At 39.2% G+C, this 26,008-nt stretch overlaps 1 long non-coding RNA gene across 1 annotated transcript; it reads right to left on the bottom strand.

Moving 5' to 3' along the window:
• Positions 1 to 13,200: 13,200 nt before the first annotated feature.
• LOC131802648 (uncharacterized) lies at positions 13,201 to 26,008 on the bottom strand. The gene is made up of 2 exons (XR_009342315.1): positions 25,844 to 26,008; positions 13,201 to 15,485 (listed from the first exon to the last, which is right to left on the bottom strand). It is a non-coding gene; the product is annotated as an uncharacterized LOC131802648 (long non-coding RNA).

The raw sequence follows: 26,008 nt of genomic DNA, 5'->3' as shown, positions 1-26,008 counted from the left end.
AACCTCTATTGTTTTTTTAACTACCCATATGACTTTTACAATCATCCATGGTATTTTCTGAGCCATCAGACTTGTGTGACCCCAAAAGTGACTTACCAATGACTAACAAATACTCAACTCATCTTGCTAAACTTCAGAATATATTGTTTTTATAAGAACTATTTAGTTTTTAAATGTATTTAGTGGATATGTTTTATTTTGCTTACATATATTATTTAGAAGTCCATACATTGGTTGTAATTTTGTGTGTAATAATATTTTGTCTTTTTCAAAATTTGTAATTCATATACACGTGGGTCTTATGTAATGTTTTTGGGTTAGATCTGGGCCTTATTTCATTTATCTGTTAATTCTTCTGTTTTTTTTTAATTATCAATTTTTGGGTTTTTGTTTGTCTACCCTAACTTTGGAAAGCAATATTCATATTTAAATGCTTCAGCTCACGCTTTACGTTTTAATTCAATTTCCAAATGCTCCAATTTCATATAAAATTAACCACGAGTAAAGTACATTATTATTACATGATGTTGGAGCTTCTGACATATCAGTTTTAATAATGGCAACTAGATCATGGTAGATCGTGCTGACTGATTTATTTTTGTTTGTTGTACGTTTTTCGTTTGTATTCTCGATTGGTAGCAGTAGCCATAGAACAATAAAATCAAGGTAGGGCTATGATACCATACGATTTAAATTTTTTTTCTTTGTTCAGAGAATACTGAAATTCGAGTGTTTTCAAAATGCTTATTGCAACGTATGCATCTACAGTTTTAGCTTTAGATCCATATATATATATATATATATATATATATATATATATATATATATATATATATATATATATATATATATATATATATGTGTGTGTGTGTTAAAACATACATAAATATTTTTTTTATTGTTCTATTTAGATCCATATATTTATATATATATATATATATATATATATATGTTAAAACATACATAAATATTTTTTTTTTTATTGTTCTATAAACATACTTTAGATTTAATTACCAAAACAAACAATAAATACAAAAATCAAGCACACCTACATATTTATAAGTTTTAAACTGCTTATACAGCATTATTATATCACATATTTGGACTATTTTATTGTTACAGTTAATTTTCTTTATTTTAGTTCATTGGCCATTAGTTCATTCACTTTTGCAATGTTTTTAAGTTTCTTTAACACATTTATTTATTTTGCTTACATAGCATTTAATGTCTACTAGTAGCCGACCTACATTACAATTAATTTATATCAGCATTTATCAATATCATTTTAATTAATTATGTTAAGAAATTATGTATATAAAGACTGCCAGAAATAAAGAAAATTCAGTCGTCTTTTGTAGTGACTAAACTAAGAATTTTCATTACTATCTAGGCGGCTTCCTTCAAGTTCATGTGCTTGCAAGGAAATTAATTTGGATACTAAGTGTCAGTTCAAATTTATGTGTTTGAATTGAATCGCACTAGATCCTACTATCAAAACATTTTTTGGTGACCCCGACGTGGTCCTGACGGTAACTAAACCGAAACATTTTTTGGTGACGTTATCCACAAGGTGTGAGGACGTAACGCACGCGTACCAATTTCAAAAACCCCCTTTTTGGAGCTCTGGAGGAAAACCAGGAGGAAATTGCCTGTAACTAATCATCATACAACAACTGCTGCTACTCGCTGACAAATCAACAAACAATAATGGCAAACGTCCAAGAGCTTATTTCTCAGCAAGAAGAAAGAGGCAGCAATTTCGAAAAATTCGTCTCTACTATAAAGAAGGCACCTCTTGAAAGGAGAACGGAAGAGTTCTACAAGAGCAAACTTGATGAACTAAGGCTGTTATGGCAGAATTTTGAGAAGGCAGAAAACAGAATTCGCGATGATCCATCATTGTCAGAGAATGATCCGTATAATGCTCGGAATCTATATAGAACGATTGGAGAGAAGTTCAGCTCAACAATGGAATATGAAGAAACTGAGGTCAGCCAAAAGTAAGCCAGTTCCCACCTTGAGAGAGAAATCGACTGAAGTTGTCGCAGTAGACAAAATACCTTCCCGTGTTGATGGGATTGTCAGAATGATAAATGCTCGAATGAGTGCCCTTAGTCGTCACTTGCAAGGCTTGGGCACAATCGAAGCGGAACAGCCGAAGCAATTTTATAGCATCAAAGAAGATACTATAAAAAAGCTATGGAATCAAATAACGGAGCTCTACGATGAAATATTGCAGCAGATTGAAGATCCATCGAAAATTGGATTAAGTCAAGAAAACTACGATATACTGGAAGATTCGGTACAAGACAACTTAATAAAACTAGCAGTCTTGAAAGACAAATGCAGCGAAACCGTGACCATTGCACCTCAATTAGGGAGTGACATTATAGCACACAGTTCACTCCCACTACCAAAGGTAACAATTCCTCAATTCAATAGGGATTGTTTGAAGTGGCGTCAGTTCTATGAACTTTTCTTGGAGATGGTAGACAAACAGTCTCTTCCAAGTGTTCAAAAAATGTGGTATCTAAAACCAATTTGTCTGGCGAGGCTGGCAAACTAATCAGTATCTATCCTTGACAGAGGATAATTACAAAACGGCATGGATGTTGCTGCAAGAACGTTATAACAATAAGCGGGTTCTTGTTTCCACTCTAGTAGAGCGGATTCTGAGTCAACCAAATGGAACTTCATCAACGGCCTCCATCGAGGCTCTGCATGACACTACAAAGGAATGCATGCTAGCCCTCAACAATCTTCAAATCGACACAACGTCTTGGGATGCTCTATTGATTCAATTGATCACAAAGAAATTGGATCACGCTCTGTACATACGATTCATGCAATCACTGGCGAAACCGAAGGAAGTTCCTACTATGAAAGAGCTGTTTGCATTTTTGGAACTGCAATTTGAATCAATGGAATCGATTGGAAAAGCGGCATCTACTCACAAGGGTTCAACCAAAACTGTTTCGTCCGTAACATCAGTGGAGGATCACAGGAGTTGTAAACTATGCAAGAACGACTCCCATCCAATTTTTCATTGTAAGAAGTTCTTGGCAATGACAGAAGGTGAGCGATTGAAATGGATACAGCAACATAAATTGTGTGTAAATTGTTTCAAATCGGACCATGCAGCAAAAACTTGTTTTTCTGGCAACTGCAAAATATGTAGTAATAAGCACAATACATTGCTACATTTGCCAAAAAAGTCTCAACCGTCGCCGAAGGCCTCAAATCAATCACCACCAACAAAAATCGATATCGCACCAGTCAACGTTACTGCAGTTTCTTCGGCATCAGCAGAAGATCAGAAAAGGGTAATCCTAGCAACGGCTAGAGTCATCATCAAAGCGACTAACGGTATGTCAGGCGAATTTAGAGCGGTGTTAGACTCGGGTTCGCAAGTGAACATTGTGACGGAAAGACTCATACAAAAATTGTCACTTAGAACAGCAGATGCCTCTTTATCTATTTCCGGAGTCGGAAGGATTCAGAAGAAGGCTTATCATCGGGTAAACATACAAATGTTATCAAGCAATTCTGAATTTTCCACAAATTTGGAAGCATTTGTTTTGCCCACAATTATACCTCCGCAACCAAATCATGATTTGGATATACAAAACTGGCAAATTCCCAAGAATATTAGATTAGCAGACCCTAATTTTAACGTTCAAGGAAAAATTGACATTTTACTCGGAGCTGAGTTTTACTTCAGTTTAATGCAACCAGGCACAATAAAACTAAATGGTCATCAACCCATACTCCAAAATACTGCGCTTGGCTGGATTGTAGGTGGTTTAATTCAACAATCGTCAACGGACGACACATCAGCAGCGCTAACATGCGCAATTTTTAGTGAAACATCACTGGAACAAGCTATCGAAAAATTATGGAAACTTGAGGAAGTGAAATCAACTGAAAAGGTCATGTCTCCATTAGAAACCCTTTGCGAATCTCACTTCAATCAACATGTTAAGACGGATCAGAATGGTCGTTTCATCGTCAGCCTTCTGTTTCAAGAATCTCCAACAGCATTGGGGAAATCACATGCAATGGCTTATAACCGATTTATGAGCCTTGAACGCCGACTTCTACAGAAGGAAGATATCCGAAGTCAGTACATTAAATTTATGCGAGAATATGAACAATTAGGACACATGCAAAAGATTGACGTGTGTACCGTATCAAATCCTAAATATTTTATTCAGCATCATTGTGTTCTTAAGCCCGATAGTGCAACAACAAAACTTAGGGTTGTATTTGACGCATCAGCGAAAACTTCATCTGGTCAATCGTTAAATGATCTAATGTATACAGGACCAATCGTACAAAGTGAATTGTTTTCTATTTTGCTGAGGTTTCGATTGCCAAAATTCGTCTTCACAACCGATATTGAAAAGATGTACAGGCAGATTTTAATGCATCCCGATGATCAAAGGTATCAGCTAATTATCTGGAGAGAGGATCCATCCCATCCAGTCAGTTATTACAAACTTAATACGGTCACATATGGGACACGTTCAGCACCGTATCTGGCTACAAAATGCTTACAAAAGATTGCAAACGAGAACATGGAGCGTTATCCATTAGGCTCACAAATGCTGAAAGATAATTTTTATATGGATGACGGTCTCGGCGGTGCAGATAGCCTAAGTACAGCTATTGAAATACAAAAGGAGTTAGTAACAATCTTGAAACAACACGGCTTCATTCTAAGGAAATGGTCATCCAATACACCAAGATTGCTGAAGGACATACCACATAGCGATTGAGAAGTGAACCTGGATCTCAACGAATCTCAAACAATAACGACGTTGGGATTATATTGGATGCTGCAAGCAGATCAATTTTGTGTAAAAACGAACATTGATCATAATGAAATCCTATCAAAACGAGTAGTTACGTCTGAACTAGCAAAATTATTTGATCCGCTTGGCCTACTTGCACCGATTGTGGTGAAGGCAAAAATATTTATTCAGCAGCCGTGGCAACATACATTAGATTGGGACGAAGCATTACCCGAAAAACTTTGTGCCACTTGGAAAACATTTCGAAGGGAATTGGAAGGTCTCAACAACTTTAAGATACCGCGACATGTATTCTGTGGGGAGATCCCGACGAAAATCCAGTTGCATGTGTTTGCCGATGCATCGGAAAGAGCTTTTGGCGCGGCTATTTATATTCGTTTTATTGGAAAAAATGGACGAGTCGTTGTACGTCTGATCTGTGCTAAATCCAGGGTAGCTCCTTTGAAAAAACAAACTCTACCACGATTAGAGCTATGTGCCGCAGTGGTAGCAGCTCAACTGGCTACCAGGGTGAAAAATGACCTAAGGCTTCAGAATAATCCGATGTTTTTATGGACTGATTCTGAAATAGTACTCGCCTGGATAAAATCAAGGTCCAACGTATATAAGACTTTTGTGGCTAATAGGGTATCCACCATACAAAACTTAACAGTGCCAGAACAATGGAACCACGTTAAGTCAAAAGAAAATCCTGCCGACATTTTATCCCGAGGACTCTCGCCAGCTGATCTTTCTAAATGCCGATTATGGTTTCATGGTCCAGTTTTTCTTCATGGAAAGGAAGAACTATGGCCGACCAAATTCTCTCCGCAAGAGGATATAACAAATAGCATGGAGTTAAAGACTGCAGCTACGACGTCAATAGTAGCTTCTGACATGCATCTAATACATATGATCGAGCACAAAAATTCATTCAGGAAGTTACAAAGAATTTTGGCATACGTGCTTAGATTCACCAGCAATGCACGTATGCAAAAGGCACACCGGCCTCAACATATAGCAGTGTCTTCCAACGAATTAGACGATTCCCTTCGTCGAATAATTCAAGCCGTACAATCATCCGAATTTGCAGCTGATATCAACGCATTGAAGGCTGAAAAGCAGATTAATAAGCATAGCTCGCTATGCAGTTTATCACCGTTTTTGGATGATGAAGGCATTCTTCGCGTTGGAGGAAGATTGGAACATGCTATGCTACAAATGGATGCGAAACACCAAATGATATTGCCTTATAATGATCCTTTGGTGAAATTGCTATTTAAGACAGTTCATGAAGAAAATAAACATTGTGGAGCTCAAGCCCTGTTAAACGCAATAAGACAGCGATTCTGGCCAATAAAAGGCAAGATAACAGCAAGGTCTACTGTTCAAAGATGCATAAAATGTAATAGAGCGCGACCACAACTGTATCAACAAATAATGGGAAATTTGCCAGCAACAAGGGTAGTTCCTGCTCGACCATTTATCAACTCTGGAGTCGACTACTGTGGGCCATTTTGGATACATTACAAGGTCAGGTCAAAGGCTTATGTCGCTGTATTCTGCTGCTTTGCAACAAAGGCTGTTCATTTAGAGCTCGTATCGGACCTATCAACCGAATCATTCATTGGCGCTCTTAAACGATTTATAGCTCGCAGAGGTCACTGCCAAAATATATACTGCGATAACGCTACAAACTTTGTTGGAGCCAAAAATAGTTTAGAGGAATTATCTGAAACCTTATATTCGGACAAGGCGCAAGAGCTACTTTTATCAGCTGCAAGTTCCAAGGGCATACAGTTCCATTTCATTCCACCAAGAGCTCCGCATTTCGGAGGCTTATGGGAAGCTGCAGTGAAGTCCGCAAAACGTCTCTTGGTCCGTAGTGTTTCAACGGAAACACTTACTCATGAAGAATTAGAGACAATAATAGTAGAAATCGAAGCTATTTTAAATTCGGGTCCGCTCACACCTCTTTCAAACAATCCAGATTGCCTTGAAGCATTGACGCCGGGACATTTCCCAATCGGCGAAGCTCTAACTTCGCAGGTAGATAGTAGAGCAGAAACTTCGAAAACATCCAGGATAACACACTGGAAGTTAATTTCGCATATTAAGCACCAATTCTGGAAAAGGTGGTCGGAAGAATACCTACAAGAACTCCAGCAACGTAACAAATGGAGGCAAAAGATGTCCAATCTTAGAAAAGGAGATATGGTCATTATAAAGGAAGACAATCTACCTCCAATGAAGTGGCCATTAGGGAGAGTTCTTAACGTATTTTTCGGTGATGACGGAGCTGTAAGAGTTGCTGAAATAAAAACCCCAACCCAATCCATCGACTAGCACCACTGTTTCCAGAAGATCATGATAATGATATAATTGACAAAGCTACAACTCAAGAAAGCACAATTTCCTACAAGAAAAAATCGGTAACAGATGAACATGGAAGAGATGTCATTCCGGCAAAAAGAGTGAGAATTGCAAACAGTCCTATAATACTATCAGTATTATTAACATTGTTCCTAATACCTATGGTCCTGTGCAACAATTTGAAAGTTACACAATTTCACAATGATCCGGGATTATATTTTGAAGGGTTAGGAACAATGAAACTGAATACGGCAGAATGGAAGATGTTAGTATATTATGACTTAAATCTCTTTGTTTCGGAAATAGAGTCATTGGCATCCGGCTTACAAACGTTGTAGCAAATGTGCCATGTAATGCATCAGCATGAGATGTGCAACATTTTTGTAAACAACCTGAAGCAGACGAAAAATGAATTACTACAAGACAAAGAATTATTCATCAACAAACGTGTAAAAAGATCTCCATTCAACATAATTGGGAATATTGCGCACTTACTTTTTGGCGTTCTTGATACGGACTATGCGGAAGAAATGTCACAGACTATCAACCAGGCAAAAGGCGAAAAGGACCACATAATCAGTCTATTGAAAAATCAGACTTCAATAATTCATTCAACTATTAATGTTATAAAGCAGGATGAGATTAACACTCATCAAAAATACGGGAGATTTTGAAAATGACTGACAAACACAATAACGATATAGCTGAAGAATCCTCCCAATTCAAAAATTCTCAACTGTTTGGACTTCTATCAACGCATTTAATGTTATCCGCAATAAATCTACAGAGAACACAGGCCGAAATCATTAATGTACTTACTGATACTCATCATGGAAAAATAAGTCCCCTGTTATTGGCTCCTCATCAATTGAAAGAAGAAATTAGTGTCATTAAGGCTAATCTTCCAATTTCACATGCTTTGCCAACATCAGGTGACAATTTGATTCAACTTTATAAGCTTATGAGTGTCAAAGGGGCAGTTACAAAATATGAAATCATTTTTGAAGTGAAGATACCCTTAGTTAACCAACAGTTTTTTGAGTTGTTCAAAATAGTTGCAGTTCCAACAATACAAAATGACACCTTAATCGCCATTCAACCAGAAACGGAATACATATCTACCGATGCACATAGAGAAGAATATATTCTTGTCAAATCAGAGGATATTTCAAGCTGCCTCAAACCAAACGATGATGTATATATTTGCAGAAATCAGCAGTCAAAGCTCAAGAAAAATGCACTTGTTAACCCTTGCGAGATCAATATCTTCAATAACCAATCAACTAGCAATTGCCGTCTTCACAAAATTACTGGAACAGCAGTTTGGAGTCAATTACATCATCAAAATAAATGGATCTTTGCTACTACAGCCGATATTGAATCTTCAATGGTATGCGGATCTGAAACCAACCTCATCATCATTAAAAATTCCGGAATAATGGAAATTGGTCCTAACTGCGTAATAAAAAACAAATTTGTTACGATACATGGACATTTTGCAGCTTCCAGTAGTTTACATACATACATTGAAAGGCATTCAATATATAAGTCAACAAGAGGAAATTGAAAAGGTTTCAACAAATACCAATACCACCTCTTACAAGATTCATAAAGAAGAATTGGATAATATACAAAAACAGTTGCACGAATCAACTCTAAAACACCTACCACAATTAATACACTCATCAAATCAACATCATCATGCAGTTAGCTACGCATCTTTAGCTTGCTGCATTCTTATTTTACTTGGCCTGCTGAGTTGGAGGATCCACACAAAATTTAAGAAGCCATCTCAATTCATACCTACACCAGCTATAAGATCTCATCGATGTTACAATGGAGTCATTCCCACATGCATCCAACCCAGGCGCACTCATTGAACAATGTCAACGCGGCGGAGAATGTTAAAACATACATAAATATTTTTTTTTTATTGTTCTATAAACATACTTTAGATTTAGTTACCAAAACAAACAATAAATACAAAAATCAAGCACACCTACATATTTATAAGTTTTAAACTGCTTATACAGCATTATTATATCACATATTTGGACTATTTTATTGTTACAGTTAATTTTCTTTATTTTAGTTCATTGGCCATTGGTTCATTCACTTTTGCAATGTTTTTAAGTTTCTTTAACACATTTATTTATTTTGCTTACATAGCATTTAATGTCTACTAGTAGCCGACCTACATTACAATTAATTTATATCAGCATTTATCAATAGCATTTTAATTAATTATGTTAAGAAATTATGTATATAAAGACAGCCAGAAATAAAGAAAATTCAGTCGTCTTTTGTAGTGACTAAACCAAGAGTTTTAATTACTATCTAGGCGGCTTCCTTCAAGTTCATGTGCTTGCAAGGAAATTAATTTGGATACTAAGTGTCAGTTCAAATTTATGTGTTTGAATTGAATCGCACTAGATCCTACTATCAAAACAATGTCATTCTGATGTTGGCGTATGCCATTCTGCATCATTCATTCTGCTATAGACTTATTGGTTCAGATTTTTATGGACAATCAATATTTTTGGTATATCGACATTTTCAAGAATTTCTTTAAAATTGCTCAGACGTGTGGAATGATCAAATAAATGCATTTAATATTGTTCTGACGATGGTGTAGACGATTCTGCATCATTCTTTCTGCTATAAACTTAATGGTTCTATTATGATATATTTTCTTACATCTATATTTTCAAGAATTTCTGAAAATTGTTCAGACGTGAGGATGTCGACATTTTGAAGGATTTCTGAAAAATTGGTCCGATTTTAAAATAAATGCGTTAAATGTCGTTCTGACGATGGTGTATGCGATTCTGCATCATTCTTTCTGCTATAAACTCATTAGTTCTATTTTTTATGGACAATCAAAATTTTTGGGAGATCGACATTTTTGAGAATTTATGTAAAATTCTTCAGACATGTGGATTTATAAAATAAATGCATAAAATGCCATTCTGACGATGGAGTATGTGATTCTGCATCAGAGGGCTGCAACGAGTATGAAAAAATGCAATCATACTCGGTTTCTTACATGATTTTTGTTGATTCAGTCGTTTGATCTAATCTTAATGAAATAATCTTTTTCGCATCGGATCGAATCGAACGCTCAGTTTGAATCACTTAGCTTACAATCAAACATGAGTGTTCGAGAGCATATGATGAGTTCAGCTACATGAATTGATCGAACACATGAATTGAAGTGAGCAATCACAACTGTGATTTTTTTCTTTCAATCGAGTTTCGAACACAAAGCTTCGATCAATTAATGTTCTCCACAACTTTTTCGTTTCGCATGAGCACGTTACATCTGACCGAATGTTTGAGTTTGATAGAACGTTTTATGATGGTGTTTACAATATTGCTGTTTTTACTGCTTATTCATCCTGTATCCTATTGCTTTTTAGATGGGACATAATTATGGTCCCTGCTAACATGCAATAACCATTTCTTTTCCAATTGCCCAAGTCCCATGAAACACACCGGGCAGTAAGAAAAAATAAATACTGAACACTTCACATGCCTATTTACATTTTATGAAAAATATATACCATTGTGTAAAGAAAACATTTTTATGCAAAAGTACCTGGATTCAAACGAGTTCCACTTTAAACTACAAACTCCAGTAAAATCGGTAGGAGAATGGTTGGAGCTGTTATATGGGGGCTATGCTAAGACGGGAGCCAATATAGACAATTTTATCCAGCGATTGTAATCTATCGCGAGCCTTAAATATCATAATTTTTGACAAACGGTTAAAATGCGGTTAAAACCATCAAAATACGATCTTCTCATTCGAGCTTATTTTGCGATTGTATTTTATCACGATAAATTCTTTACCAGACGAACGTTTATCAAACGAATGTTCGCACACACATTACAAACGAGCGCGAGCACACAACAGCGAACGTTCATTAAGTTGGCGATTGAAATCATTTCTGACAATCGATCTCAAATGACAATAAATGCGATCGCTCATTTTGCCGGTTGTGCGTTAGCGAAGTTAATAATTGTGTTTACTCTATAGTGATACATGTAACTACTGGAAAAAACTGTCATCTAAAGAAAGAGTTCGATCAGATGTTCGTAGAAAGAGCATTAAGTGCAATAATGTACCTTATATGTAATGTCTGGTCTACAAGTTTTTTTATTTTTATACCCTCCACCTTGGAAAGGAGGGTATATTAACTTTGTCATTCCGTTTGTAACATCCTTAAATATTCGTCGTAGACCCCATAAAGTATATATATTCATAATCAGCATAAAATTCTAAGTCGATTTAACGATGTCCGTCTGTCTGTCTGTCCGTCTGTCTGTCTGTCTGTCTGTCCGTCTGTCTGTCTGTTGAAATCACGATACAGCCCACATTATTTGACGTAGAGCGCCAAAATTTAGCAGAGCAATTGGTATTGTGTCTAGGATGGTTGGTATTGAAAATGAGATATATCGGTCCACGTTCTGGTATAGTCCCCATATAACGGTACCTCCCGATATTCGGTATTTTGATGATTTATGCCACATTATTTAACGGATTTGTCTGAAAATTGGTATTTGTAGGTCATAACAGGTCCCTGTATGTGTGGCAAAACATAGCATATATAGGTCCACGTTTTGGTATAGCCTTCATATAATGGTACCTCCCGATATTCGATATTTTGATTATTTTTTCCACAGTTTTTAACGGATTTGTCTAAAAATTGGTATTTGTTGGTCATAATGAGTTCCAGCTCCGGTGGCGAAACATTGCATGTATGGGTCCATGATTTGGTATAGCCCCCATATAACGGTACCTCCCGATATTAGGTATTTTGATGGTTTTTGCAACATTTTTTCACTGATTTGTGTAAAAATTGGTATTTGTGAGTCATAATGGGTCCTAGTTCGTGTGGCGAAACATTGTATGTATAGGTCCACGTTTTGGTATAGTCCCCATATAACGGTAGCTCCCAATATTCGGTATTTTGATGATTTTTGACTGATTTTTTCACAAATTTCACTGAAAATTTGGTAGTTGTAGATCATAATGGGTCCCAGTTCGTGTGGCGAGTCATTGTAATTATAGGTCCACGTTTTGGTATAGCCCCCATATAACGGTACCTCCCGATATTCGGTAATTTGACGATTTTTGCCCCTTTTTTCACGTATTTGTCTGAAAATTGGTATTTGTAGGTCATAATGGGTTCTAGCTCCGTTGGCGGAACCTTGCATGTGTAGGTCCACGATTTGGTAGAGCCCCCATATACCTCCCGATATTCGGCATTTTAATGGTTTTTGCCACATTTCTTCTAATGTTTCCTTTACCCTAAGGTGGAGGGTATTAAAAGTTTGGCCCGGCCGAACTTAATGTTTTTTACTTGTTTTATATTTGTTTCTTCGGTTTGCCGTTATTTGAATAATTTATTATTCAGTATTTACTATGATCTACACTTTTCTATATCGTCCATCTTGGAAAGGATGGTATATTAAATTTGCCATTCCGCTTGTAAAACCTTTAAATATTCGTCATAGACCCCATAAAATATATATATGCATAATCAGCATAAAATTCTAAGTCGATTTAACGTTGTCCGTCTCAATGAAATCACGATACAGCTCACATTATTTGATTTAGCCACATATTTCCACCAATTTGTCTAAAAATTGGTATTTGTAGCTCGTTATAGGTATAGCCCCCATATGAAGGTACATCCCAACATTCGGTATTTTTATGGTTTTAGCCACATATTTCCACCGATTTCTCTACAAATTTTATTTGTAGTTCGTTATGGGTTCTAGCTCTAGTGGCGGAACATTGTACATATAGGTCCACGTTTTCGTATAGCCCCCATATAATGGTACCTGCAGACATTCAGTATTTTAATAGTTTTAGCCACATATTTCCACCAATTTGTCTAAAAATTGGAATTTGTAGCTCGTTATAGGTATAGCCTGTAACGTGATTTTCTCGTCGGCTGAGGTAAGATCAGCTGTATCCAGGGTCTCCATAAGGACCCACTAAATCTTATGAAATAATAAGAGTAGATTTCTCCCTTTCCTGGGGGTAAAAATCGGATGTTTTATTGATCTTTAATTCTAAATTACAATCTACTCGGGTTGAAATACGATAAGATAAATATGGAATATAGGATGGCAAATGGACTTCGGAGATGTTCGTGATTTCAAGGTACTGGTGCTTAGTTGATGATCGGGGATTCGATGCTAACTCGTATCGTATGCAGGAGGGTGTACGACTCGAGAACGATGACGTCGGGTGCACACAATGAATACTCGGGTGGTTGATTACGGGAATTACGGTGTTGCGTTCGGGTGACGCTTACGTTGACGATTCGAAGGTAATCGGGAACTTGTGTTCGTCAGTTGTCGACGATCAGGAATTACGATGATTGTGTTCGGGTGATGCGTTCTGTTGACGATTTAACGGTAATTGGAAACTTATGGTCGTTGACGATTTGAAGGTAATCGGGAACTTGTGGTCGTCGGTTGTCGACGATCAGGAATTACGATGATTGTGTTTGGGTGATACGTTCTGTTGACGATTTGACGGTAATCGGAAACTTGTAGTCTTCGGTTGTCGACGATCGGGAATTACGACGATTGTGTTCGGGTGATAACTGTTGTTGACGATTTGAAGGTAATCGGGAACTTGTGGTCGTCGGTTGTCGACGATCAGGAATTACGATGATTGTGTTCGGGTGATGCGTTCTGTTGACGGTAATAGGGAACTCATGGTCGTTGACGATTTGAAGCTAATCGGGAACTTGTGGTCGTCGGTTGTCGACGATCAGGAATTACGATGTTGGTGTTCAGGTGATGAGGGTTGTTGACGATTAGAAGGTAATCGGGAACTTGTGGTCGTCGGTTGTCGACGATCAGGAATTATGATGATTGTGTTCGGGTGATGCGTTCTGTTGACGGTAATCGGGAACTCATGGTCGTTGTCGATTTGAAGGTAATCGGGAACTTGTGGTCGTCGGTTGTCGACGATCAGGAATTACGATATTGGTGTTCGTGTGATGAGGGTTGTTGACGATTAGAAGGTAATCGGGAGCAGCTGTCCAGGTCTTCGTGAGCGGATTGACATTCGTACGTGTTCGGCAGCTCGTTGAGGGTAGATTCAGCAACCGATGCGTTACGCTGTGTAGATGGATCGTGGCTCGTTCGGCAGCTCGGGTTCTTTTTATTCGGGTCGGCTACAGGGGCGAGGTAACTAGTCTAGCTACGATTCTCTAACTACGTCTACTCCACTACCAACGTTTGACTATTATACGGAACAGCGAACCGAAGTTCCTGTGGAACAGCGAGCCGAAACTCCTGTGGAACAGCGAGCCGAAACTCCTGTGGAACAACGAACCGATGTTCCTGTGGAACAGCGAGCCGAAACTCCTGTAGAACAGCGAACCGAAGTTTCCGTGGAACAGCGAGCCGAAGCTCCTGTGGAACAGCGAACCGAAACTCCTGTGGAACAGCGAACCGAAGTTCCTGTGGAACAGCGAGCCGAGACTCCTGTGTAAATGAATTACCAGCCACTCAAATTAATGAGAGCCAGTCTTGGAAAAGTATTCCCGACTAATGCTTTTATTAGTCGGAGGACGGCCGTTGATCTTTAGAAAAATCACTAGCTACTCTTTGGCAAGCTCCTGCAGTAGCGAGCCTTCCTCATCGCACCTCAAACTGAACACTATATGTGACCGGTTCTACCAAGTCATTGCGAATTTTTAGCCTTACGCTGTGAGCAGCACACCACCGAAAACTACTTTGTTCACCACGCGCCCAATGAATGCTGCGTTTGTTGGCTAGTGCTGTTGTCGCCTTGTTGACTGCGTATGACCGAGTCGTGTGTGCATGGTAATGGTGGTTGGTTGGTGCTGTTAGCGTCGCACTTGCAGTGGCCGCTGTTGTTGTTCTCATTGTTTGTATAAATGTACGTGATGAAATCAGCACGTTTCAAGCCCCCATATGAAGGTACATCCCGACTTTCGGTATTTTAATGGTTTTATCCACACTTTCCATTGGATTTGTCTACAAATTGGTATATGTAGGTTGTTGTGTGGGTTCTAGCTCCGATGGATAGCAGCACGTTTTCGTATGGCCCTGTATACCGGTACCCCCCGATATTCGTCATTTTGATGGTTTTAACCGCATTTTTCTACGCGTTTGTCTAAAAATTATGATATTTCAGGCTCGCGATAGATTACAATCGTTGGATAAAATTGTCTATATAGGCTCCCGTCTTAGCATAGCCCCCATATAACAGCTCCAACCATTCTCCTACCGATTTTACTGGAGTTCCACGTTTGAATCCAGGTACTTTTGCATGAAAATAGAGAATAGAACCAATAAATTTATAGCAGAATGAATGATGAATAATCGCATACGCCATCGTCAGAAAGACATTTAATGTATTTATCTGATAATTTCACATATCTGACCAATTTTACAGAAACTCTTGAAAATTTCGATATCATAAAAAATAGAACCAATAGGTTTACAGAAGAATGAATTGTACAGAATCAATCAATCAATCAATTTTACAGAAATTCTTCAAAATGTCGACCATGTCGAACCAAATCCCCCAACAAACACCAATGACACTATTGCTTCTGAGGAAGCAACGACCAAGGACCGGCTACAGGACTCGATTTTTAACTCGGGAGGAGCCGACTCAATACTTAATTACAGTGACGTCATGCATGACAGTATTCACAAACACAGTAAAGAATTGTCCGCTCTCCTGGGAAAGACAAAAACGCTGAGGCTCAGTCAGGAAAGTGTTCCTTCTGGCTTTGGAAATGACTCACCACTTTCGGATGAGGAAGCCACTAAGAACACTCCCAACGGGACTTGTGCAGAGTCACAACTCCAGGAGGGATCATCGTCAGTCACCTCTGATGTTACAAGCCTCGATAGGCAAGCGCCATCAACGTAGGTGCTGTCAGTACCCCGCGCAGAGAACGGAGAGAGAGTGGATTCTGATTAAGATGAACATCAAAGTAATTGCAAAGTTCGAAAAGAATCACCCGCATTTACCAAGCTGTTCTCTTAATCAGGTTCTTCTAGCTCTCTTACCATCTGCTATCAACAACTCCGGTAGATGTTCACGCGGTGGTGGTTAGTGCTGACCCTGCTGGGTCAAACCCACCTGCCAAGAAGCGCAGAAACAGGAAGGTCAAGAAACCAGAGCCCGTGATAGCCGCAGCCTTGCCAGCTCCAAAGGAAGCTGACAACTCTTCACGCTCAGAGAGGTCGGTCTACGGAGGAACCACACCCTGAGGCCATGAAGGCATCTACGGCCCCGGCTTCTCAGCCTACACCTACAACTTCCACTCCGTCCGTCAGCAAGTCGGTCCACAAGGCGGAGGTCAAGTCACAACCGGCAAGCCAAACAGGGCGGAAGAGCAAGTGTTCTCAAACCATATACCAGGTCAATCTTCGAGTAGCAATCATCGACAAGGCTGAACCGGAAGGTAAAATTAGCTGCAGCCGATGGCTGCTATTCGAAGATCGACTGAGGGAGCTTGTCTTTAGTGGAGAGGTGACCTTAAAGGACATCCCCTGCCGTAAGGTATTGACAGCTTGGGTGCCACCACCATCTGTGGATCCAGCACGCATCCTGACAATACTGGGCGAGCAAAACTCTAACCTCAGAACAGACAACTGGCGTCTTGTCAGTTCAAGCACTGAAGGAGGGTGCCTGGTCATCAAAGTATCTATGGATACGGATGGCCAGGAGTACCTTCAAGCTCGTGTGGGAAAATTGCATTTCGGCGCCGACTGGATCCGTTTTCGGCTAACGCCGTTGCATTACGAGGAAGAAAACAGCAGCTACTTAGCATCATGCAGATTTATCTGCATCAGCTGCTGCCGAACTCCTCCTATCCCTCACGAAAGCTGAAGTAGACATAGCACTGGTTCAGGAACCCTGTATATACAATAATAGGGTAACTGGACTAGGGAGTGGCAGTACGTCTCTTACGCGGTCTCCAATGGTGATAAGATAAGGATGTGTATTGTTGCCAAAAGTAGTTTAAATCTTATCTCCTTAGCAACTACAATGGAGGAGACGTTACGGTGGCGAGAATGGAATCTAAATCCTGGAGGGTTCTCATTTTCCTTTCTCTCTACCTACCGTATGAGGGACCTGACCCACCTGGCCACGAAGTAGAAGTGGATATTTCAAAAATTTTGACAGTTCATAAAAAATAAAACCATTAAGTTTATAGCAGAATGAATGATGCATAATCGCATTCGTTGGTTGTTGTTGTAGCAGTAGTACATGTAAGTGTTTCGGCATTAATTTTGTAACTGCTAATAGCACCCGCGACTGCATCGGTATAAATGCTACTCAGACCTGTCTGATAGGCTTCTTGATCTAAAGGTTCTCTCTTATAACGTTTGACCTCCCTCTCTAGATCGTGTATGTCCTTAATGCCACGCCTGCGTGGGGAAGTTGTATCCACCATATGATGGTTGGGATGACTCTCATGGTAACAGCCAAGCAGGTACTGCAACGAAAGCATAAGGGAAGGACTTTCGCCTCCTCATGTAGAAGGCACCCTGTCGCAGTTCTCAGGGCAGCGTTCTGGCATGTCCGGATGTGCTTCCACTGCTTAGCACTAAAGTTCGCGGGCCACGCTGGAGCCGCAAAGCTGACCACAGGCCGACCTATCGCGTTATAAGAGGTCAACAAGGTTTCCTTGCCCACACCCCAAGTGCTACCGGCTGGCGCTTTGAGGATCTTCTTCCTGCTTTTCATCTTGTCGCGAATGTGACCCCTAGAATCTTGGGGTAGTTCGTGGTCTGTATTAAATTCCCTCGACCTGCACACTCTGCTGTCTTCTCATTTTCGCAGACCATGTGGTAAAGAGTGTGCCCGTTGATTTCGAGGTGGATATTCTCATATTCCTCGCGTGGAAGTATGCGGCAAGCTTCGAGAGATAGGAGTACAACCTTATACATATGTCATCGCCCACTGGGCTCGACGCCATGATCGTACAATCATCCGCAAACGAATACAAGGAATTCCGGAAAGGTATAGGTTAAACACTTCCGGAGATATTACCCCACCTGGGGGAACTCCCTGTTTCACTCTACGGGCTTTGGACTTCTTGTTCCGGAATTCCACGTACGACTGGCGTCCACATATAGTTGATTATCCAACGTTTTAAACTTGGCCGGAGGGTGGTTCTCCGCACGTCCTCAAACAGTATAGCATGATTGACCGTATCAAATGCCTTTGATAGGCCAAGGGCTACTAACACTGTTCTGTCACACGGCTTGTTATGGTTCAATCCTCTACTAATATGTGTGGAAATGACGTGTAATGCTGTTGTGATACTATGTTGTACACGAATTTCGTGCTGATGGTTGGCAACTGGATAGCTTCCTCTAATGCTGGTGTGGAGTAAAGCCTCAAGAGTCTTAGCTACTGGCGACAAAAGCGAAATCGGCCTGTACGATTCGCCTTTACTGGCATCCTTACCTGGCTTCGGTAGCGGGACCACCCGGCCCATTTTCCAGGTTCGGGCACTATGTGGGCGACATATTGAGAACTTTCGTTAGGTACTCGACTCCCGGCGTATCCAGCTGTTTCAACATTACCACTGAAATTCCGTCTGGGCCCCGGATGACATTTGCAACATCAACCATCGTAAACTGTGGTGGTTCGTCCTCGGTGGGAAGAGATCTGATACGACGTAGTACTCTTCGCTTCGCCCTGTCGCTCTCGGGGTGCTTGACATATTGTCGGTTGAAATACTCCGCGCACCTCTTCGGATCAGTCACCATTACTTCGTTGAAAGTGACTGAGATCCTATCATCACTGTCCTATCATTCACTGTAGTCTCGCAAACATGTACATGTACATACTGGATCGTAGAACCCGTGGGATTGCATTCGTTGGTGGACGTTGGCATCGGATCCAACGATGAGATTGCCCCTTTCTTTCCCAGCGCCGTGAACAGCTTCTCTACTCCCTCCAGTCTTTCGTATTTTCTATTGAAAACTCTGAGGAGACTAATAGATATTGAGATCATATTTACCTTTGACCTCGATAAGCACTGCTCAACATACCTACATGAAAGGCAAATCTGTTGAAACAGCGCAGCATGAGGGAAGAATCTGAATGAATTTTGATTCACTTTGGAAGCCTTTCTTGACATAGAAGGGACATTCAAAAATCTCACGCAATTCATGGTTCCCTTACAAAACTTGGTATACCACCATATACCCGGTCAATCTTCGAGTAGCAATCATCGACAAGGCTGAACCGGAGGGTAAAATCAGCTGCAGCCGATGGCTGCTATTCGAAGATTGACTGAAAGAGCTTGTCTTTACTGTTTTACTATTACTATTTTCTATTGAAAATACTGAAGAGACTAATAGATGTTGAGATAATATCTACCTTTGATCTCGATAAGCACTGCTCAACATGCCTACACGAAAGGTAAATCTGTTGAAACATCGCAGCATGACATCGTGAGTTTTGTGGAGAAGAATCTGAATGAATTGTGATTCACTTTGGCAGCCTTTCTTGACATAGAAGGGGCATTCAAAAATGTCACACTTGAGGCAATTCATGGTTCCCTTACAAAACTTGGTATACCACCACTCCTAATTGAGTGGATTGATGTTATGCTCAGTAGCAGAATCATCAACACAAGAATCGGGGTGTTCTCTATTAGAAAATCGGTTACTTGGAGTACCCCACAGGGAGGTGTTCAGACACCATTACTCAGGCTTCTGGTGATAAACGACATACTAAAAGATCTTGACAGAACAGAAGTCGTGGCAGGGAGCTCGTTATAAACATTCTAGATGGGAACGATGTTACGGACTCGGTGTGAACCAATTCAAAACTGTGCTTGCACTTTTTACAAGGAAACCGGAAATCCCAGATTTTTCGTTACTTTTGCTGGATAGAGTTAGGTTAAGCTTTTCAATGGAAGTATCGGTAACGTCCTTGACAAAAAATTAAATTGAAAAAGGAATATTGAGGAGCGGGCGATGATAGGGCTTAATCGCACTTTATTCTTACAAAAAATCCATATGGAAGAGCTGGGGACTTATGCCGCATATAATCAAATTGCTATATGAATCAGTTCGTCCAATTCTTAATTATGAAGAGGTAGCAATCTTTAGCCAAAAATACCTTTAGCAAAAGTATTTATAAGGTCCAAAGCGTAGAATCGTTACTAATTACAGGTGCGTTAAGGAGCACACCCCAATCTGCACTCGACATCCCAATCATCGACTCAACTTAAAACCCTTTTTGTAGAGGAACATGCTGTCAGCTAGGTCAATGGCGGATGCAGTCCCTGCAGAGTGTCCTGTCATTCTTAAGAATGTGGAGAACATAGAAGGTCGGAATATAACCAGTGATTATATATCACCTAGGCATAGTTTCGAATCACTGGATATCCATATACCCAAATGGGACATCTGGACCCGTGACACCCCACCTTTTAACGGTATATCCGTCTATACCGATGTTTCAAAGATGGAAAGTGGAACGTGAATTGTGGTCTTCTGTGAATGCTTGAGTATTTGGTGATCCTCTAATTAAATTAAAAAGTTTAAGTCTTCTGTCAAACTCTGTTGGTCCCTGGTCATTGTCAATGAAGGAGGTGGAGGAGGCGATAAATTGGCCAGACGCGAATCTGAGTCAGTAAATCTAGAGATTGTGAGCTAAGCAAAGCGGCCCTTATGTCACTTCTTTCAAGTACGACACAAACATTGCACTGGGAGATTTAATCTGAATTGGCTGACTGGAAGGAGATGTAATGTCTCTAAGAAAATATGGCCGGTGATCTCCGAACGTAGATCAGGGTCACTCATTCCCTTGACGAAATCTGACCTAAAGCTTCTGGTGGGTCTAATTATAGGTCACTGCAATATAAGGGCTGTGACTTCCAAGTGGGGGCGACGACACTGTATACTGCAGGCTTTGTCAGGACGAGAAGGAAACCGAGACGGTGGAGCAACTACTCTGCCACTGTGCAACTATTTTTGGAGGCCAATATAGGCTAACGGGTAAGCAAATTCTGCCCGACTTGCCCTCTTTTTTCCAAAACCGAGTCAGCAGTTATGCTTCAATTAGCCAGTAGCTTAAAATGGTTAAAGACGACACGCTGATCGCATCCAAACTAGGATACACAATGGATCAGCAGATCTCCGAGTGAAGTGGTTGTTCATACAACTGCGCATCCTAAAACCTAACCTATACTAGACGAGTTTACTTGTGTTAATTTTTATATTACTCTTTGAACTTGCCTCTTGCATTTATGCAGGGCGATTATTTCAGCAACTTACTTTTTTATCATTGCCCTTTCTAATTTATAATCGAATTGCCAGCACGAGCCATTTTTTTCCATTCTCCTTACCCCACTCTCCTATAAACAAAGAATTGACGCAAAAAATTTGCCTAACATAAATTTGGATATAATGTAAACACCCCCAAAAGCGATATCATATAGGTGCCCCCACACGATGTAAGAAAATAAGTCTTCAAATAAACTCTCGTCCCTTGGAAAAAAATGACAAGCAAAAGTAAGATCCATCAACAAACGAGCTCTCCTAAATATTAAGTAAATCAAACTTTATGTGGTCTATAGAGAGGAAATTTCCAAGAGGCAAATATACAATCTTATACTGAGTCTCATTATATGGACGTATTAGCTCAATAGCTCAGAGGATGTCCTAGTCGTTACTCAGAATCCTGCGATTGGGTCTCCAGAAAAGCGAAACAAATATAAACCCTCTTGGGAAGAGTCAAAACTCTTGCTTTATTAAGTTTTATAATGTATATGTGTATGTACTAAGTATGCATAAAAGGAAAAAGTATTTGTGTGATAATGATAAAGCAAAAAACATGAAAGGACGTACTAAATTACGAATCTAATGGAAATAGCGATCAATTGACATCGACAATAAATGCGAAAACTACATGTTGCTATTGTTAATGTGATAAGTCAGGAAGATGTCATTGTTGTTACAGGGTATATTAAGTATGCCATTCCGTTTGTAACACCTTGAAACATACATGACGACTTAGCGATGTCCGTCCATGTATCCGCCTGTCCATCTGTGGAAATCACTCTAGCTTCCGCACGAAATGATGTAGGTTCAAAAATTATAATTTTTATTTATTTTGGAGATTTAAGCTTCATTATTCACCAGAAATGTTTCATATTTGATGTTTGAAGTTCGTAATGGATACTACAGCCTATGACAGAAAATTGTCCGTGCAGGTCCACACCTTCGTATATCCCCTATGTACCGGCACCGCACGATATTCTGTATTTTGATTGTCTTAGCGACATTATTCACCGGAATTTATTTAAATTTCGTAATGGATATTACAGCCTCTGACAAAAAAAATTGTGCAGGTCCACGTCTTCGTACAGCCCCCATATAACGGTACCTATCGATACTTTGATGATTTTAGCGACATTATTCACCGGAATTGCATCAAATTTGGCATTTGAAGGTCGTAATGGATACTACAGTCTATGACAGAAAATTGTATGTGCAGGTCCACGTCTTCGTATAGCCCATATAACGGTACCTTTCGATATTCGATATTTTTATGATTTTAGCGACATTATTCACCGAAATTGTTTCAAATTTGGTGTGTGAAGTTCGTAATGGATACTACAGCCTATGACAGAAAATTGTCTATCCCATATAACGGTACCTCCCGGTATTCGGTATTTTGATGATTTTTGCGACATTATTCACCGGAATTGTTTCAAATTTGGTGTGTGAAGTTCGTAATGGATACTACAGCCTATGACAGAAAATTGTCTGTGCCGGTCCACGTTTTGGTATGGCCGTCATATAATGGTACCTCCCTATATTCGGTATTTTGATGATTTTAGCTAAATTTTTTACAGATTTGTTTTGTTTTCAAGTTTCGAATTTGAATATTATTTTATATGTTAACTCGATATTGACATCACTTTTATTTTATCTGCCAGATTGCCCTTTTTTAACTAACATTCTCAATTCCATATTCTTTTGTTATTAGTTCATAGTTTACTCTTTACATCACAATCTTTCTTAATGAAATAAACTGAATTACATTAAAACTGAGTATACAATATTGGTGTCAAAAGTGGACAGGCACGATGAACCAGGAGCAGTTCAATGCAGTTTTTTCTTCCTTGGCAAATGCAATTCGTACGGCTGCGACGGAGGCTGTTCAAAAATCGCGGCCACGATGAAATATGAAGAAATCAAAACAACATTGATAAATCATTTCGACGAGAGGAGAATCATTTATGCGGAAAGTTTCAGATTTCGACAGATACACCAAGATGTAGGGGAATAGTTGGCAAATTTTTTTACTGGATAAGATGCTGATTGAGCAGATGATATTTGGAGTGAAATCCCGCAATATTTGTGACGGGATTATTGCTAAGCAACCAGAAAGTTTTGCGGAGGCATATGAGTGTGCCACGGCAAAGCAGTTAACTCAATTATCAACGGGTGTAGTAAATACAGGTGAGAATATTACTACAAAACCAACATGCAAGTTGGGATTTACACCTGTCAAGATGAAAAATGGTGTGTAGCAGAAGTCGGCAGTGATCGACACGTACGGCAAGGTAGGCCACATAAGTAAAGTGTGCAAGTCAAATATAAAGCAGATAGAGTAGTCGTTGTTGTCAGATGAGGGCGAGGAGGCACATACGTCTCAGATTGCAACAGTCAGAACAAAAGGGCCATTCGATCGGAAAATGGTCACAATGAAGATAGACGGCCAGAAGGTGGATATGGAACTAGAAACTGGTTGCTCCTTACAGTATTATTAGCTTGGATAATTTAAAGGACATAAAGCAGTCACCAGTGTTAAAGAAAGCGGACCGGCGATTTTCAAGTTTTACGGGACACAAGATTACGTGCATAGAAGTACCGTGCCTAATGTGTCTTTGGGCAGAACCAGTCGTAGGCTGAACTTATACGCAGTTAATGGCCAGACACATAATGTGGCCGTGAGCGGATCGCACATTTTGCTCGAGAAGTAAATTTTGCCAAATTGTTCCAAGACCCAATAGAAGCATCAACGGGGACGGAGTTATCAGCAGCGACAGGAGAGAAGAAAGCATCTATAGCAGTAAAAAACACGTACTTTCTGAACATCAACGGCAACGACTACAGCTGCTATTAGCCAAACATAAAGATATATTCAGTGATATAGCGGGTAAGTTCAAAGGTCCTCCTATTAAAGTGCAATTGATGCAAGATGCTACGCGAAAATTTTCCGGCCGATTTCGGAAGCATAGTTGGTTGCTACCGGACGCGTCCACAGATTGCGGATAGTGGAACGCCCAATAGATATATTGGGCAGCTGCGAATAAATAATCAGTCGCGGACAACTCAGCGGTACCGGGGGGAGAGTCTCGGAACAAATATCCGAGTGCCCATGATTATTCCTTCTGGCTTTGGAGATGACTCACCACTTTCGGATGAGGAACTTGACATCACGGTCATTTCCTCGTCTCAAAGTGGTAAGTCATTTCAAAAAGCCACCAAGAACACTTCCAGCGAGACTTGCGCTGTAATGTCTGGTCTACAAGTTTTTTTTTATTTTTTATATTTGTTTCTTCGGTTTGCCGTTATTTGATTTATTTATTATTCAGTTTTTACTATGATCTACACTTTTTCATATCATCCATCTTGGAAAGGAGGATATTCAGGATCAGCATAAAATTCTAAGTCGATTTAACGATGTCCTTCTCAATGAAATCACGATACAGCTCACATTATTTGATTTGATCTGCCCTCTGATGCAGAATCACATACGCCATCGTCAGAATTACATTTAATGCATGTATTTGATAAATCCACATGTCCGAACAATTTTACAGAAATTCTCGAAAATGTCGATATCCCGAAAATGTTGATTGTCCGTAAAAAATAGAACTAATGAGTTTATAGCAGAATGAATGATGCAGAATCTCATAGGCCATCGAACGACACTTAATGCATTTATTTGATAATTCCACGCGTCTGAACAATTTTACAAAAATTCTTGAAAATGTCGATATCCCTAAAAATTTGACTATCCATAAGAAAATGAAACCAATAAGTTTATAGCAGAATGAATGATGCAGAATCGCTTACACGATCGCCAGAACGACATTTTATGCATTTATTTTAAAACTTTATATTCGGACCAATTTTTCAGGAATCCTTGAAAATGTCGACATCCACACGTCTGAACAATTTTACAGAAATTCTTGAAATGAAAATATCGATTTAAGAAAATAGATCACAATAGAACCAATAAGTTTATAGCAGAAAGAATGATGCAGAATCGCCTACACCATCGTCAGAACAATATTTAATGCATTTATTTGATCACTCCACATGTCTGAGCAATTTTACAGAAATTCTTGATAGTGACGATATCCCAAAAATATTACATATTATCTGATGAGTTATATATATATATATATATTATATATATATATATATATATATATATATATATATATATATATATATATATATATATATATATATATATATATATATATATATATATATATATATATATATATATATATATATATATATATATATATATACATTATAACATTTCCACAAATCTCGATTCTCGATTCGATTATAGTATATAAGCATAAGTATTGCTTACTACTCACTTTTGGACTTCTGATTCATCTCTCCTATTCACCATGAATGGAACGGCGCTTCTTAACAAGGGTAAGAAGTGATCCCCGCAAATACATTAATTTATTTTTCCTTTATTCTTTGATTAATAAAACAAGTATGCAAACAATTTGTTTTAAAGAATTAAACTGAACAGT

This window comes from Musca domestica, unplaced genomic scaffold (genome assembly GCF_030504385.1).
Source record: "Musca domestica strain aabys unplaced genomic scaffold, Musca_domestica.polishedcontigs.V.1.1 22, whole genome shotgun sequence".
NCBI lineage: Eukaryota > Metazoa > Arthropoda > Insecta > Diptera > Muscidae > Musca > Musca domestica.
The sequence above is the reverse complement of the archived record's forward strand: the minus strand, read 5'-3'. Positions and strand labels throughout refer to the sequence as shown.